Source organism: Miscanthus floridulus, chromosome 1 (assembly GCF_019320115.1).
Source record: "Miscanthus floridulus cultivar M001 chromosome 1, ASM1932011v1, whole genome shotgun sequence".
Lineage (NCBI taxonomy): Eukaryota > Viridiplantae > Streptophyta > Magnoliopsida > Poales > Poaceae > Miscanthus > Miscanthus floridulus.
The window spans coordinates 15698894-15715913 of NC_089580.1; the positions used below are offsets into that span (position 1 = coordinate 15698894).

General features: G+C 45.9%; 2 pseudogenes; one reads left to right on the top strand and one right to left on the bottom strand.

Annotated features, from left to right (window-relative positions):
- The first annotated feature begins 2411 nt into the window (after window positions 1–2411).
- Window positions 2412–3952, top strand: LOC136474087 (large ribosomal subunit protein uL18-like; annotated as a pseudogene).
- Window positions 3953–8213: 4261 nt separating this feature from the next.
- On the bottom strand, window positions 8214–16578 carry LOC136474098 (indole-3-acetate beta-glucosyltransferase-like; annotated as a pseudogene).
- Window positions 16579–17020: the final 442 nt, after the last annotated feature.

Genomic DNA, 17020 nt, shown 5'->3' on the forward strand with positions numbered 1-17020 from the left:
GCTAGAATAGTACTCCCTTGGTCCTTTAAAAACACAATTTTCGCTTCACAGAAGTTAAATAATTTCAAGCTCAATCAAATTCACACAAATAATATTAACATTTATAATAATTTATAAGCATCGATACATTAATTATAAAATGTATTTTTATAGTAATCATATTTAAGACATAATCACATAATGTTGATATTATTTTATATGTTTGGGTGTTCACGATGTTTGGTTACCCGCAGAGAGCATGTAGCAATAGAAATTCTCCTGCCAAGCGCTCATTTCTTACTATCAAAGCAGGGAGGTTCGGCCATCGCTCAGCGTGTCCACGTCGCCCATATTACTTCAGCCGTTCGATTCGCCGATCAACGCTCGGTATTGACTCCGCCATTTGCTTCCTTCAGCAAAGTTCTCGTCCCCTCCTCTCTCTCTCTCTCTCTCTCTCCTGGATGCTCCCTCACCTCGCTCCCGACTCGCGACGCCACTGAGGCGACGGCGCGGGGATAGCAACCAAAGAGACGCCCGCCTCCGCCGCTCGTGCTCCCGTCCCCGTCCCCGCCCCCGCCCGCGCTTCCCCTTCCCCTTCCTCTCCCTCTCTACCTCTTTCTCAGCGTGGTGGCGCACCGGCCAGGCCCGGCCGCCGCCACCTCCACGCACTGCGCGCGGCCTGGGCGGCGGTGCCGCCCGTGTGCGTGCAGCCGCAACGACGAGCCCCGGCGGTGGCTGCCTCGTGGCACGGCGCGAAGCGGGAGATCCCCGCCGCTGGCCGCGGCGCGCGTCTGCACCCGGCACGGCCATGTCCTGGCGGTCCTCGCGCCGTCTCCTCGTCGGTTTGGTACCCCTCTCGCTTTTTACCTCTTCCTGCCGGATCTCCCTCTCCAGCGCTCGCGGAGGCTCCCTCCATTTCACTGTGGACGCCGACCTGTATGCACATGAACTGCGTACCTATGCTACAGGAAACCCTAGCTGCCATGTCGTCGCGTTCGCCTACTGCGCCGCTGCTGCACACAGTGGCCACCAGCGCGATGCCGACCGCTGCGCGTCGGCTCTTTGGCCTTCGTCTCGGCTGCCTCCGTTGGTTCGTTGCGCTCTCCTTTGTTGCGGTTGCATCTTCTTGGATCTTGGTTCTTGGCAATTCCTATGGTGTTTATATCAGTTCTATTAAACTTGCCTCCATACTTTGCAGCAATGGTGCGTTAAAATTGGCATCATGGTGCCTCCTATGCTCCTTAAGTGAAGGTACAACACTGCCACCGCTCACTTTTCGTCTCTTTTTTCCTCATAATCGCAGTATACCTATTTGCAAATACAAAAATATCAACATTAGCTGTACTAACATGAGCTAAGTCTGGTGGAAGTGCCAACTAAGTAGGCATGGCTCTGCTTTTGTCGTTTGACAGAATAAACATATATTGAATTTTAGATCGCATCCTTAGGAATCACGGAAGACGCTTACTTTTCGATGACATGAGTGATCCTATTTCTAACCGATGGCATGTTTGCCTCCATGTGTGCCATTTGTTCTTGGTTGTATATGCAACCCAACTTGGGCTTCAGTTCATGCTTTGCTATTCCAGAAATTTTTTGACAATTCAAGACTTGACGTCGATACTACTGTCTTCATCTTAAGCTATGTAGACATGGCTTTGCTGTTTCTTTGCATAAACCTAGGTATTGATTTACCCTCCTCGCATTTGAGACATGAGCCCATCATGCATGTAACTGTTCATTTCATAAACATATTGATTTCTTTTGCAAATGGTTCTTTTATCCACCAAGCTTCTATTTCTGTGCCTGCGTTGTATGTCACTGTAGGCCCTTCAACTTTCTTCATTGTGATATATATACCGTTCGTGGTGCCCTGAAATAACCATAAGAAACTGTGGAACAGAAGTTGATTATTACATAAAGGTTGAAAAAGACATCAATTTCCATGTTCCCAGTTCTGTCATCGCTGGCCATTATCGTGTATCACAATATTTGCTTTCAGTTGTGTTCCTTATCGCCATCCAGGCACATTATTTGCACACATGGATGGGTGTATGTGTTAAAATTATAAAAAATAGCAAAGATTTTTCCGATTAGAGCCTTGATGAGATCAAGCTTCTGAAGTATGCTAACAACCATGATCATGCTGACAGGTACCACCTTTTGTGTCCGTATGATTACTTCTACTATTGGGTCAAATTGAGCATTTACTCTTGATAGATCCCTTTTGAGTGCTATTTAATTTTGAACAGGTGTTGAATTTATCTACAGCTCCACTGCTTGCTCTGCACTGTTCTGGTTCTCCATCTACCATTAGCCACCTCTGGTCATTGTCGCTCTGGCATTGGCTTCGAGCACAACGGCCCCAGCTGCAGCGCCCAGACGTCCATCGTCTCAGCTATCCCTATCCTCGCTTTTTCCCCCTTTTTGTCTCTGGTGCGTGCTCTCCTTGCAAGTGCCGAGCCCAGGCGCGTGTGTGGATCTGGCTCGCCGGCCTTAATCGCTGGAGTAGCCCCACACCGGCGCGTCTGGCCCCTTGTGCATGGCGGAGATGCACTCTCTCCCTTCTCCCCCTCCTCTTCCCTCAGCTCCCTCTCCTCACTCTATGTATATCTTCCTTCTGATATCATGATGCTATATTGGCCTGATTGTTTGTAGTTAGCTCATCAAGAATGGTCATTTTTTTTCATGAGCTTCATGTATACCTCCTCTCTTATAGTGACCGAGCTTTTTAACGTTTGCTGTATTTTGTTGCTGCAGGGAGCTTTGGACGGTGGACTGAATATTCCTCATAGTGAGAAGCGATTTGCTGCTTTCAAGAAGGATGACAAGCAGCTGGATGCTGATATCCACCGCAAGTACATCTATGGTGCCCATGTTACTGACTACATGAAGGTGAGTTGTGCTTGCTGCTTATCACACCACATTTCCTTTTCCTTTGTTCCCTTGTAACTTTATTTCAGAAATTGTTGACCGTCCTACATCACGAAATTAGTACACTAGAGGCTTACTAATTTCTTCTGCTCTTTATTATGTCCCACAAACTTACTGAAGAGGAGCAAGAGAGGTGCCAGCCTTAGTTCAGTGAGTTCATTCAGAAGGGAATTGAGGCTGACGACATGGAAGCTCTGTACAAGAAGGTCCATGCTGCGATTGGTGCTGCTCCTTCCATGGTCAGGTCAACCAAGCAGCCACCAAAGGAGCACAACAGGTATAGTAGCTACCCTCCTTATTTTTTATATCTATACACTATATGGTCATCATAATTGTATCGTTTGCTCTGCCCTTACCTTCTGTGTGTTTTCAGGTACAACCCCAAGAACCTGACATATGAGCAGTGGAAGGCCAGCCTCGTGATGCAGGTGTATACTATGAGGGTTTTATATTCCAATTAGCTAATTCATACAAGACAGATCTTACAAGTTTGAGAGTTTTATATTCCAATTAGCTAATCTAAGCTTGGTTTCACAAATCTCGAAATTGATCTTCATTGGTGCAGGTGTATACTATGAGGGCCCGAAAAATGTGACTAAAATCCCTAAATTTGTTTCATATGCCAGGGTGAGTCATTCTGACTTCCATGGTAAGCTTATTTAGTTTTCCATTTCATTTTACATGTTTTATTTTTTATGTCGTTAGGTCTGTATTTTCCATTCGATACTTAGCTTATTGGTTATGGCTGTGCTTTTTATTTTATAATGATGGATGTGTTACTTAGGTGGAATGTCTCTAATTGGATCAAAGAAATCTTGTGCTGTGTGTATACATTGGCTGGGTGACTGGACTACTGGAATAAACTGATTGTTTTCTTTGCTTCCCCAGGTGTTCATATTGAAGAGTCTTCCACTGCAATTTTTAGCAACAGGTTTGCCATTTAAAAAAAAACTCCAAATGAATTCTTTGATTGGGTGCAAGTAAGCCTCTATGGATCACTTTCAACTTTAAAAAGAACATGAAAAGAAGAGGTCTAGTAGTTTTCTCTACCTTTTGAAATTAGGGACAAGTCCATTTTCTCTTCCAGTTAAGTTGACAGCTTTTTTTAGAGGTGTCAAGTGATTGCCTTATTAATGGCGTTATGTGTTTGGATTTTGTTGGTGCTGCTAGCTGTTTTGTTTGCTTAGCTTCTATTGTTGTAAGGAGGCTAAAATTGGTCACAATTAATGCTCATCATGTCGCTTGCCATTTCGGCGCAATGTCATGATATATTTTGTGAATATCATAGCTTTGGATTGCAATTTGCTCACTGACTCAATTACCATCGGCTTATCAAGCTGTGAAGCCTCATTTTTTTAATCTATTATCAGCTCACAAGGTGGCTAACACTAATATATATATGCTGAAATCATTAAAGTCCCTATGACATGCATATGTGTGAGTAAAATTTCTACGAGAATTAATATCGCTGCACAAAATTTATGAAGTGCTATAGGTTTTCCCAGCAGGATTAGGCGCTGTGAAATTTAACATTTCTCTGTGAGACCCGTGTGGTCTTTACAATGTAGATATCTCCTTTTCTACCTTGCCGACGCGAGTGATGGTTGTTTAACAAAGGCTACTGTTTAGAATGTAAGTATCTCCTTTCCTGCTTTGCTGCGCTTTTGGATCCGTTTCTAAACTTGCCCACTATTTAACGATGGCTGCACAAGATAGCTTGAATGATAGATGGTTTATATAGTCCACGAGATGGTTTGATCCGACCTTCTGAACGATGCTTCACATATGGTATATCTGGGAATTAGTGTTCATACCTTTAAAAGTTTTGTGAAATTCAACCAAGACATCTAGAATTCTTTCTTGTGTCATCCTTACTGTCACAATGGTCATGACTTGCCATTTCCTAACTCAATTACTGATTACTTTACCACTTCCATTATCAGAAATATCTAACTGTGTACTGTTTTTTCCCATGAGTTACCTGTTTTACGCTATGCTGTCAAAATTAGCGCACTTAGAATATATGAAAACAGAATGTTCTTGCTATCTTCCTATTACACCGAGTAAGTCACTAAAAATTAGATTACTACAGATTTTCCTTACCGTTGGGACATTAGTAAGCTACTGAACTTGGTAGTGTAAGATCGTCGTGCGAATCATCGATAGCACGGCATGAAACCATCAGGTCAATGCACATATGCGTTTACCAATACTTGCTATGCTTACCTATACCATTTGATTTCCCGCTTAATTGTCCGGCGCGCGCGATGGCGCGCATGATGTACTAGTACGTGCATCACAGCGACCAGGATCCAAGGAAACAAAGAAAATTTCTGTACCCGGTTAGCTAGGTTGAGAGAGTACCTCATGTGCAATCGTGCGCATCCAGCGAGTCAGGCCTGTGGAAAACGGAACTGTACTCGTTTCTTATAAGCCAGGCTAAAAGAACTCTTGTATCCTTCAAGATAAGAATCTTTGTCTAGGCAATCAAATAACTGAAAGTTACATCCCGTGGCCTTATACAGGCAACCAAAGAGGCTAAAATTATTATTATGTGTTTTCCTGACCTGGCTCATATAAAGGAGCCTACGTGTCTTGTTTGGTTTCTTGTCTCTCTGACTAATATGTCTACGTATTGACGTTGTTTGGGCATGCAGCAATAGAAATTTCTCCTACCAGGTACTCATGCATGCATCACAACGGCCTGTTCGCTTGTTGATTTCAGCCAGCCCAAACCAGTCAGCCAACAGTATTTTTCTCTCACAATAAACCAGCACCAGCCAGCCCAAACCAGCTCAGAAACCAACCAGCGAACAGACCGAAACAAATTTTATGTATTCATTCAGCAGCCTGAGAGGTATCTTATGCGCCATTGTAGGCCTGGCCTGATTGCCGAGAACAACTTTAAGAGACTCTTTATACCTTTATGTGTTTATAGAAATATATATTTGGGTGAAAAAAAATCTTACAACAACTTTTTAATTAGATCTTTAAATATTGGCATCCTATATTTTGAATTTCTCACTAACCAAAGTTGAAGGACGAAGCTATTTTTTTTTTCTTAAATACGCAAAAGATTTGTGCTTCTTTGTATTAAGTAGGAGAATGTTTTACACAACGCCCCTTAAGGCGCGCTAAGGAGGACAAAAATTTTATATTTAAGTGTACCCTCCCTAGCGAGGGATTGCTAAGAACGAAGCTGACTTTCTAAATTTTACATTTAAGCGTAGCCTCACTAGCGAAGGATTGCTAAGAACGAAGCTGGCTTTCTAAAGTGAGCATGAGAATATGTTGAATGGTGAAAAAAAATATAGAGGACGATATTTATTTAAATGGATCTCTAATTAACGATTTAGTCTGAGTGAGTTTGAGAAAAGCTATTGGATATAATATCAATCGATCAAACATCGTGCGTATGCATGCAGGGAACCAATCAGCAACCAAAGGGAGGAGAGGAACCGGATGAGCAAGGTGGTGTGTTGATGCAGTCCTTGCGTGAGAACCCGTGGCGGCTGTGCCCCATGGTAAGGATGGCAACGGGATATACCTGTCGGGTATCGCCGGAACGTTCTCTTCCTCGCTACGAAGAATTCATCCCGTCCCCATCCCCATTAACTGTCTCGGGTATAGATTCTTGCCCATCCCCATACCCGTCGGGTATCGGTCGGGTAACAGATACCCGACGGGTACTGCATACCCGATAAACAAGGACACTTGGGGTCGCAGCTTTGCAATCGGAGACGTTTCTTCTTCACCTGGGTATAAGTGTCGGAGTCTCGGAGATGCCGAGGAGAAGGAGCGAGGTTGCGAGGAGGACGAGCAAAGGTGGCAGAGAGACCAAACTGAGGAAGCGAAGGGCACGAGCGCTCGTGAGATAGGCGTGCTTGTGCTGCTGGCAGAGATGGTGAGGAAAAATTGAACGAGGATTCCTAGAACACACAAACTATATATATGACTGTTCAGATTTGGACCAAAATACCTATGTTGAGTTTCTTTAGGCCTAATACTCGCATGACAGCTCAAATAGTCGGGTTCCCCAACGGGTAACGGGGACGGGTAAACAGGGAACGTTCCCGTACCCGCTATACCCGTCGGGTATGGATTCTTTCCCATTTAGATGCCCGCGGGTAAAGATATGATCATATCCCCGTCCCCTAATGGATCAAATACCCATCGGATATCGGGTGTCGGGTCCCGGTGCCATCTTTACCCCATGACCTCTTCGAAACTATCTCCAACCAGTGACGGCCAGCGGTGGGGCTAGGGGGGGGCTAGCCCCCTACCGATTCTGGGCACGTGGAGCCCCCCTAAGCTCTCTCTTAAAATTATATATATATATATATATATATATATATATATATATATATATATATATATATATATATAAGGTAGGAGGAGCTAATGTTAAAAGAAAATAAAAAGTCTCTATTCTTTTGTTCAGTCCCTCCTAAAATTTTTTCTAGGTTCATCCATGTCTCCAACAATATGGTGAAATGGCCTAATTGTTGCTGACGGTGCAAATTCACACCCAAACCGCAAATTAAGGATATTAAGGATGAAAACAAACAGGGACCCAAAGCTGTCAATTCAATAATAAACTAGTATATATAAGACACAATTATGCCCCCATCATGTTTTAGGTCCGCAGAGTTGCACCGGTAACCGAAAAGACGAACAAAGATCCTCGGTCATGTTCACTCGGCTGAAAAGCCAGGCTGAAAAATATTGTTGGCTGATTTGTTACAAGAGAAAAATATTGTTACTTTGTTAAAAAAGTACAGCTGATAAGCAACAGGAAAGCACAGTTGCACAAAGGAAAACCACCCATAGGCCACAGGTTCCAGCCCCTTTGGTCCGACGACGGACACCTGTTCCAATCCCCCGAGCAGGCGAGCAGTGCCTGTGCATGTGCATCCCCATGCATGCAACCCCGCAACCAGAAGAGGAGGGGAAGAGCCAACAAGCGAGGAAGAAGAGCAGCTCGACTCAAAACAAAATGGATACCGGTTTCACATGTGCATGTACGGACCTGTTAGAGTAGTACGAACCCAATAAGTCGCACAAATCTGAAAGCACAATCAATGGCCTATAATTTGACAGATTTCCACACCAAAAATCAGTCGACTGACAAATAGCAAAATTCTTATTGTTATGGTAGAAGCCTCAGGCAAAATACATTTTGTTATATATGGCCGGTGGACCCAAAGCATATAAACCAAACCATAAAACCAAGCACCAACTTTTGAGGGTTTTTTCCCAGTTTGCACATATTTCTCCCTCGCATCGCCTCGTCACATGACTCACATCTTGGACCCTGCAACCTCACCTCCCTTCAAAACCAGCGCCTTGCACTTCTCCGTGGCGCCGGCGCGCGCAAACTGCACGAACTCGTCCAGGTTCCGGTCAGAGCTGCCGCCTGGTGCCACCGCCGCGCGAGCTATGCCCCTCCATTTCCTCACCGCCTCGCCGTCGTCCATAACGGTGCGCACGCACCGCTCCACTTCCCCGCGCAGGAACATTCACGCGCCGGCGTCGTGGCGCACGCGCACGCTGGCGCCCCAGGCGAGCTCGACGTTCCGAGCGTTAGTCAGCTGTGTTAGGATTGATCTCCCACCAGTTAGGCCCAACGGCCTAACTGGGCCTTGTCCTCGCGTCCTGATCGGGGGCGCCCAACCCTACATGGTTGGTGGGCCCCCGTCGCACAGCGCTATAAAGGAAAGGTGGGGGCCAGGGCTCGCAGTACGAGGTTCACCATGCCGCCAGTCACCCCACCGACATCCTAAACCCTAGACCCGATCGAAAGTAGAGGCGCTGCCAGCGACGGGAAGCACCACCGACGCCGGCAACGCCACCCGACGCACACACCGCCGTCGAGGACGCCACAGCGCCGACTCCCTCTCCACCGACCGTCGCTGCCGGCGCGCAGATGACGTCCGTCAATGAAACCCCGACCGGAGCTTCAACAACTACGGCATTCGATGGTTTGCAACCTATCACCCCTCTCTCTCTCTCTCTGTGAAATCCGAACACTCTATTACTATGCTAAGTATCCCGATCCGATGAACATACCTAAGAACACTAACCTAACAATGGTATCAGAGCCACGGTTCGTCAAGAAATTAGATGCGGATCGGGAAAGAAAGTAGAAAACCGAACCCTAAGACCTAACCCTAATTCCCTAAATCAAAACTGAATAAGGGATTGAAGAAGGGGAAAAGGGAGGGTCGGATTCCAAGAACCCTAGACGCAAATCCGAAAGAGGGGAAAAGGGGAAGAAGAAAGAAGAAGGGTCGAACCCTAACCCTAATCCCAATTTTTTTCCATTCGGATGAACGAAAGAAAGAAATAAACAGCAAAGAAATCGAATCGGCTAGAACCAACCCTAACCCTAACCCTAGTTTTCCCCATTCGGATAAAACCGAAAAGAACAAACTCAAAATCAGAAAGGGAAAAATTAGAGTTAGGGTTCGTCGGATGAACCTCCACCGGCGCGGAAGAAGAAGAAGAGCCGAACCGGCTTTTTTGCCGGCGCTGGAGAAGAAGCCGAGCCGGGGGCCAAGGCTCGCCGGGCTCGGCCATGGAAGCGCCGCGGCCAGGCCGCTCGACGGCAGCGTGCTCACCCGTTGGGGAGCACGTGCGCCGGCGAGGGGGCCGACGACGGCGCCAAGGCTCGCCATGGCTGCCCGCTCTGCCTTCCTCGCTCGTGGCTGCTCGATGGCTGCGGTCATCGCTGCGGCTGAGAAAGAGCGAAGAGTGAGAAAGGGGAGGAGAAGAATGTGCTAGGGTTTCCAGGGCGTCGGCCGCGGCGACGTTTTGATCCGTGTGAAACGGCCGCTCGGCCGTCGGATCGAGACGAACGGCCGCGATTCACTGGGCCAACTCGCCGGCCCAGGCGGGAGCGAGCGTGCGTGGCGCTTTGCCTGCCCAGGCCCAGGTTGCGGCCTGGGTGCGGCCTGTGCGCGCGAGGCAAGCCGGGCCGAGCCGGTTCAGCGCGTCTTGGGCCGCGCTGGGCTGAAAATGAAAAGAAGAACAAGAAAATTTTTCTTATTATTTTCCATAAACAATTTTAAATGCATATTTTGATGAATTTGAATGATTTTGACACAATTTTCTGTGCAAATTTTATCCAACGATATTTTGCCTAGAAAACAATGAATTTTTTAGTGCTTCTGGAAAATAATAACATGAAAAGATTATTAATGTTTTCGCTGTGCATGATAATTATTGTTCTCTTTGATTAAATTTGAACCAACGGGATAATTTAATTTTAAGAGAAATGAATTTCTGATAATTTTGATGCGATTATGATATTGTTATTTTCTGACCAACGTTGTTAATAACAATATTATAACTTTTGATCCATGAGAAATCGTGTATTAATTTTACTTCTGCCCAACGGTGATATAAAATGTTTTGCATGGATGAATTATAAGTTTTAATTTGACCAACGTTGAGTTAAAGCATGGATTTTTATGTATAAATGTTTCTTACTTACTCTGGTACGATTTTAGGAGGCAAATGCATTGTGAACATTGCCAACATCCCGACACTCAACGGAACCAATCACCATGTGTGGCAGGAGAAGTATGAATTGGAACTTACGTTGGGAGAGGTCGATTTTGCCATCACCTCACCGTGTCCTACTGAGTCAGAGGACCCGGTGAGAGGTGACAATGAATCTGACGCTGATTTCGCTTCTCGGAAGCGTGCTCATACTGAAATAAGAATAAAATATGACATTGAACATAGGCAATGGACTCTCTCCAACCGTAAGTGCCTGTTGGTAGCCAAAGCCACCATATAAGAACAAATATGGGGCTTAATCCCTGAATGTGCTACTGCCAAAGAATATCTTGAGAAAATCAAGAGTCAGTTTACTGGGTCTACCAAGACCACAGCAAATTCACTGATTAAGAAGCTTGTGAATGAGAAATTCACTGGTGGTAGCATAAGAGAGCATATTTTGAAGATGAACACTACGGCATCCAAGCTAAAAGAAATGAATTTGAAGGAGGAGGATTTCCTGATTCATTTGATTTTTGCTTCTTTGCCGAAAGAATATGACACCTTTATTGTGAACTATAATATGCAGCCTGAAAGATGGGGCATAGAAAGACTCATCTCAATGTGTGCTCAAGAAGAGGAGAGGATAAAGTCCTCACAAGGTGAATCTGCTCATTTTGTGAAGGACAACAAAAGAAAGAACTTTAATGGCAAGAATTCTAAACCACAAGGGAAACCTAAGTGGGATAAGACCTCTTCCTCCAGTTCACAGGGAAAGAAACCCCAGGATTCTGAGAATCAGCAGTATGATGGAGCAGAAAAAGATCAGTGCAAGCACTGCTTCAAGAAGGGACACTACAAGAGGGATTGTCCAGACTTCCTGAAATCTCTACTAAAGAAAGGTGATGAATTTATTATATTTGTAGATGAATCTCTGTATTTATGTTATGATAAATCCACTTGGTGGGTTGATTCAGGAGCAACTACTCATGTTGCAAATTCTTTACAGAGGTTAAGTGGGACGAGAACCTTACAAAGAGGAGAAAGAACGATTAAAGTTGCAAATGGACTGCAAGCCAATGTTGAAGCCATTGGAGATTTTTCTTTAGAATTGAATAATGATTTTGTACTTAGACTTAAAGAAGTACTTTATGTTCCCTCTTTGCGTAGAAATTTGATAAGTGTTTCGAAACTTGATGATGATGGAATTGATTGCCATTTTGGTGATGGCAAGTGTAAGATACTGGTTAATAATAAATGTGTTGGTCTTGCCTTCCGACAAGACAAGCTTTATTTATTATCTCTTACTGAGAATGCGAACAATGTATGTGATGAGAATGTGAATGATTCCCCATCTGCGGATGTAACTAAGAAGCGAAAGAGAATTGATACTGTCTCTTCGAAATTATGGCATTGTCGCTTGGGCCATATTTCGAGGGGGAGAATGGAACGATTGGTTAAGGAATCAATTCTCCCGCACTTAGAATTTTCAGATTTAGAGCAATGTATTGATTGCATCAAAGGAAAGTATGTCAAGAAAATTAAGAAAGATGCCAAACGAAGTACAGGAATTTTAGAAATAATCCACACAGATATATGTGGTCCTTTTCCTGTGAAAAGTGTAGATGGTTATGACTCGTTTATAACATTCATAGACGACTACTCTCGTTATGGCAATATTTATCCAATTAAAGAAAGATCGGAAGCATTGGATAAATTCAAAATATTTAAAGCTGAAGTTGAAAATCAGCACAATAAGAAAATTAAAATAGTACGATCAGACCGAGGTGGAGAGTACTATAGGCGACATACCCCATATGGCCAAATTCCTAGACCATTCGCAAGGTTCCTACAGGAAAATGGTATAGTTGCTCAGTACTCCACACCGGGGGAGCCTCAGCAGAATAGAGTGGCTGAAAGACGTAACCGTACCTTAATGGATATGGTAAGAAGCATGATGAGTTACTCCACATTACCGATTAGTTTATGGATGGAGGCACTGAAAACCGCCATTCACATACTTAATCGAGTACCAAGTAAATTGGTGCCTAAAACACCGTATGAATTATGGACAGGAAGAGAACCCTCACTTAACCATTTGCGTGTGTGGGGCTGTCCAGCTGAGGCAAAAGTGTTTAACCCAAACATAGGAAAGTTAGACTCGAAGACAGTCAGCTGCCATTTTATTGGCTATCTAGAAAGATCGAAGGGATATCGCTTCTATTGTTTTGATAGACATATGAAGATTGTAGAAACAAGACACGCTGTGTTCTTGGAGGACAACATGATCAAGGAGAGCATGGTAGCACGAGAAATCAACCTACAGGAGAAGCGGGTACATGTACCCACTCCGATGGTTGAACCATTCTTCACGCTACCTACTGTTGTTGCACCGATAGTGCAGGACACTGTAGTGCCAACACCTATTGCAAGTTCTCCCGTGGCGATAATGAATGAACATGAGGAACCTATTCTTAAGGAGCCTATCCTTTAGGAACCTATAGAACCAAATGTTGCACATGAGGAAGAACAACAACAGCCAAATGTGGAACAAGTGCCGGAGGCACCTAGAAGGTCTCAAAGAATAAGAAGATCAGCTATTACTGATGACTATGAAGTTTATGAAATAGAAGAATGTCAGATGAGGGATGATCCTACCTTATTTGAAGAAGCCATGAGAAGCGACCACTCATCAAAGTGGCTTAAGGCTATAGAAGATGAATTGAAATCAATGAGTACCAATAAAGTTTAGGACTTAGAAAATATTCCTAAAGGAGCTAAAACAGTAGGCTGTAAATGGGTCTACAAAACGAAATATGACTCCCAAGGGAATATAGAAAGATTTAAAGCGCGACTCGTGGCGAAAGGCTTCACGCAAAGAGAAGGGATTAATTACAATGAGACGTTTTCTCTAGTCTCATGTAAAGATTTCTTCAGAATTATAATGGCACTTATAGCCCACTATGATTTAGAGTTACATCAAATGGATGTAAAGACGGCTTTCCTAAATGGCGATTTGGAAGAAAATGTTTATATGGCACAACCGAAAGGTTTTGTCGTAAAAGGAAAGGAAAATATGGGATGCCGCCTGAAGAAATCAATCTATGGATTGAAGCAAGCTTCAAGACAGTGGTATTTGAAGTTTGATAGAACGATAAAAGGTTTTGGGGTTGAAGAAAATGTTGAGAACAATTACGTTTATGCAAAGTTTAGGAATGGAAAGTACATATTCCTAATTTTGTATGTGGATGATATCTTGCTTGCTAGTAGTGATATCAATCTACTAATGGAAACGAAGAAATTCTTGTCCTTAAACTTTGATATGAAAGATCTCGGTGAGGCCACGTTCGTTTTGGGAATAGAGATTCACCGAGACAGGAGAAAAGGGGTTCTAAGATTATCGCAAAAGGCATACATAGAAAAGATCCTAAAGAAATTTAGTATGCATGCGCGCAGTCCTTCATCTGCTCCTATAGTCAAGGGCGATAGATTTGGGGAACATCAGTGTCCCAAGAACCAATATGAAATTGACCGAATGAAAGCGGTACCGTATGCTTCAGCTGTTGGAAGTTTACAATATGCTCAAGTGTGTACACGCCCTGACTTTGCTTTTGTTACCGGGTTACTTGGCAGATATTAAAAGAATCCAGGAATTGAACATTGGAAATTAGTGAAGAAAGTCTTGCGTTATTTGCAGGGTACGAAAGACATCATGCTTACGTATAGAAGATCTGATACCCTATAGATAGAGGGGTATTTAGATTCTGATTATGCGGGAGATGAAAGAAAATCCACGTCAGGATATGTATTTACTCTCGCAGGAGGGGCTATATCGTGGAAAAGCTCCAAACAAACCGTAACTACATCCTCGACAATGTATGCCCAGTTTATAGCATGCTATGAGGCAACGGGACAGGTGAATTGGCTGAAGAAATTCATACCCGGATTGAAAGTGATTGATAATGTAAATGAACCACTGAGATTGTATTGTGATAACAATCCAGCGGTACAATACGCTCACAATAATAGGTCAAGTGGTGCTACCAAACACATTGACATAAAGTACTATGTTGTGAAAGATAAAGTTCGGGATCATATAATAAATCTTGAGCATATAAGTACAGAGAAAATGCTCGCGGATCCGCTCATAAAGGGCTTACCACCCAACGTGTTCAGAGAACACGTAGCCGACATGGGTTTAAGGGAAAGCCTATGATACCCGAACATACGAAGGGCCCAAAGAAAGTTTACATTTCAAAACGGAAAAGTTTATTGTGGCTGTTAGTCTAACGGCACTAATTGCTGTGACGATGGGACAGTTCTATGCACTAATCTGTGATGAAATATGATGGAAACAAGAAAAATATGAATTAAAAGTTTTGAGTATGAAATTAAAGAACGAAGAATAGATGAGAGATCAAGGGGGAGAATGTTAGGATTGATCTCCCACCAGTTAGGCCCAACGGCCTAACTAGGCCTTGTCCTCGCGTCCTGATCGGGAGCGCCCAACCCTACATGGTTGATGGGCCCCCGGCGCATAGCGCTATAAAGAAAAGGTGGGGGCCGGGGCTCGCAGTACGAGGTTCATCGCGCCGCCAGTCACCCCACCGACATCCTAAACCCTAGACCCGATCGAAAGTAGGGGCGCTGCCAGCGACGGGAAGCACCACCGACGCCGGCAACGCCACCCGACGCACACGCCGCCGCCGAGGACGCCACAGCGCCGACTCCCTCTCCACCGACCGTCGCTGCCGGCGCGCAGATGGCGTCCGTCAACGAAACCTCGGCCGGAGCTTCAACAACTACGGCATTCGATGGTTTGCCACCTATCACCCCTCTCTCTCTCTGAAATCCGAATACTCTATTACTATGCTAAGTATCCCGGTCCGATAAACATACCTAAGAACACTAACCTAACAGGCTGGTCCGTCTACAGCGCCATCGCCACCATGGGCACGCCGTAGCTGAGCGCCTCCAGCGTGGAGTTCCAGCCGCAGTGGGTTACGAAGCAGCCCACGGCCGGGTCCGCCAGCATGTCCAGCTGCGGGCACCAGGGCACGACCATCGCGGCGCCCGACACCGTCGCGTCGTCCAGGAGGTGGCGCGGAACCTGTTGCTCGTCGGTGGCCCTCACCACCCACAGGAAAGGCTTGCTGGCGGCGAGGAGGCCGCGAGAGAGCTCCTCCGTCTGGGCAGCGTCGAGGGACGCGAAGCTGCCGAAGGAGACGTAGGCCACTGAGCAGTGGGGCTTGGTGTCTAGCCACTTGATGCACGAGTCCTCCGGGTTCACCAGGTTGGCGCCGTAGGTGATCCGGCGGCCAGTGGCGCCGGTCGTTTCAGCGGCGGGCAGCGGCACGCACGGACCGATGGCTCGGGCCTTGAGGTAGTTTGTCAGTCCAGCCAAAACCTTGGCACATGAACAAGCGGTCAAGAATTCGAGATCCTTAGTCCATTTCAAAGAACTGAACTGAGTAAACGAAATCTTCCAATTCGTGATTAACACTAACCTCGCTTTCCAGATCTTCGAACGAGTTGAACAGCACCCAATCATCCTTTCCCTCATGAGCGAACTGTTTCAGCGCTTGCTTGGCGATCGTCGGATACGGCCCATGGTCGAACACGAACGACAGGAACTCTGACCTCTCCATCTCCGGCAGGCCCAGGAACGCCTCGCTCCGGGCGGCACCACCGTCGCCGTCCACGGCCACCGGCGGCGGCACGGCGAGCCTCCCCTGGCTGAAGTGGTAGTACACGGCGCTAACCGCGCACGACTGCGTGGAGAAAGGGACGGCGGGCAGGCCCATCCGCCGCGCCACGGGCGGCACCCAGTCCTCGTACGAGTCGTACACGACGCACGTGAAGGGGTCCGCCGCCGACGCGCGCGCCTCGATGAGCGATGCCAGCGACGCCGACGCGGCGGCCCCCTGCTTCTCCAGGTACTCGCCGACGTCCGCGGCCGACGCGAACCCTCCCTCGTCGTGGCCGTCGGAGATGGCCTCGACCATCGCCGGGTGCTCGTCCACGCCGGCAGTCCTCTGGATGAAGCGGGTGGTGACGAGCGTGGTGGCCACGCCCTTGGACGCCAGCCTCTTGGCGAACTGTACCATGGGGTTCATGTGTCCCTGGGCCGGGGAAGGGCACGATGAGGACATGCGCCGCCATGGTTGTTTCTTATTGCTCTCTTGCAACAATGGAGAGGTGGAGTTCCAAGAGCAATGTTGCAGGTTGCAATGTTACCTGGGGTTATATGTCAGATCAGAGATACCTTGCAGAACATGTGACGGCCGGCAAACTCGCTGGATGCGTTTCCCAGTTATACGTACAAGCTTGATCTAGCGACACCTTTTTCAGTGCTGGTATACACCATGGAAGTCTTGTCCATATTAGCCACGCTATGTGCATGGCCAAAGCTCGCCTTCGGCTACGGGAAATGCATGAGGAGGGTCCCATTTGTAACTGATCTGGATTCATATGTGCATATGTCATGGAAATTTTGAATTTAACTTAGTAATGTACCAGTAGATGAATTACGGGAAAATTGGCTATGTACCATTAAAAGATGTCAAGTTTAGCTATGTACCATTAAAAAATTCTTCTTTGCTAT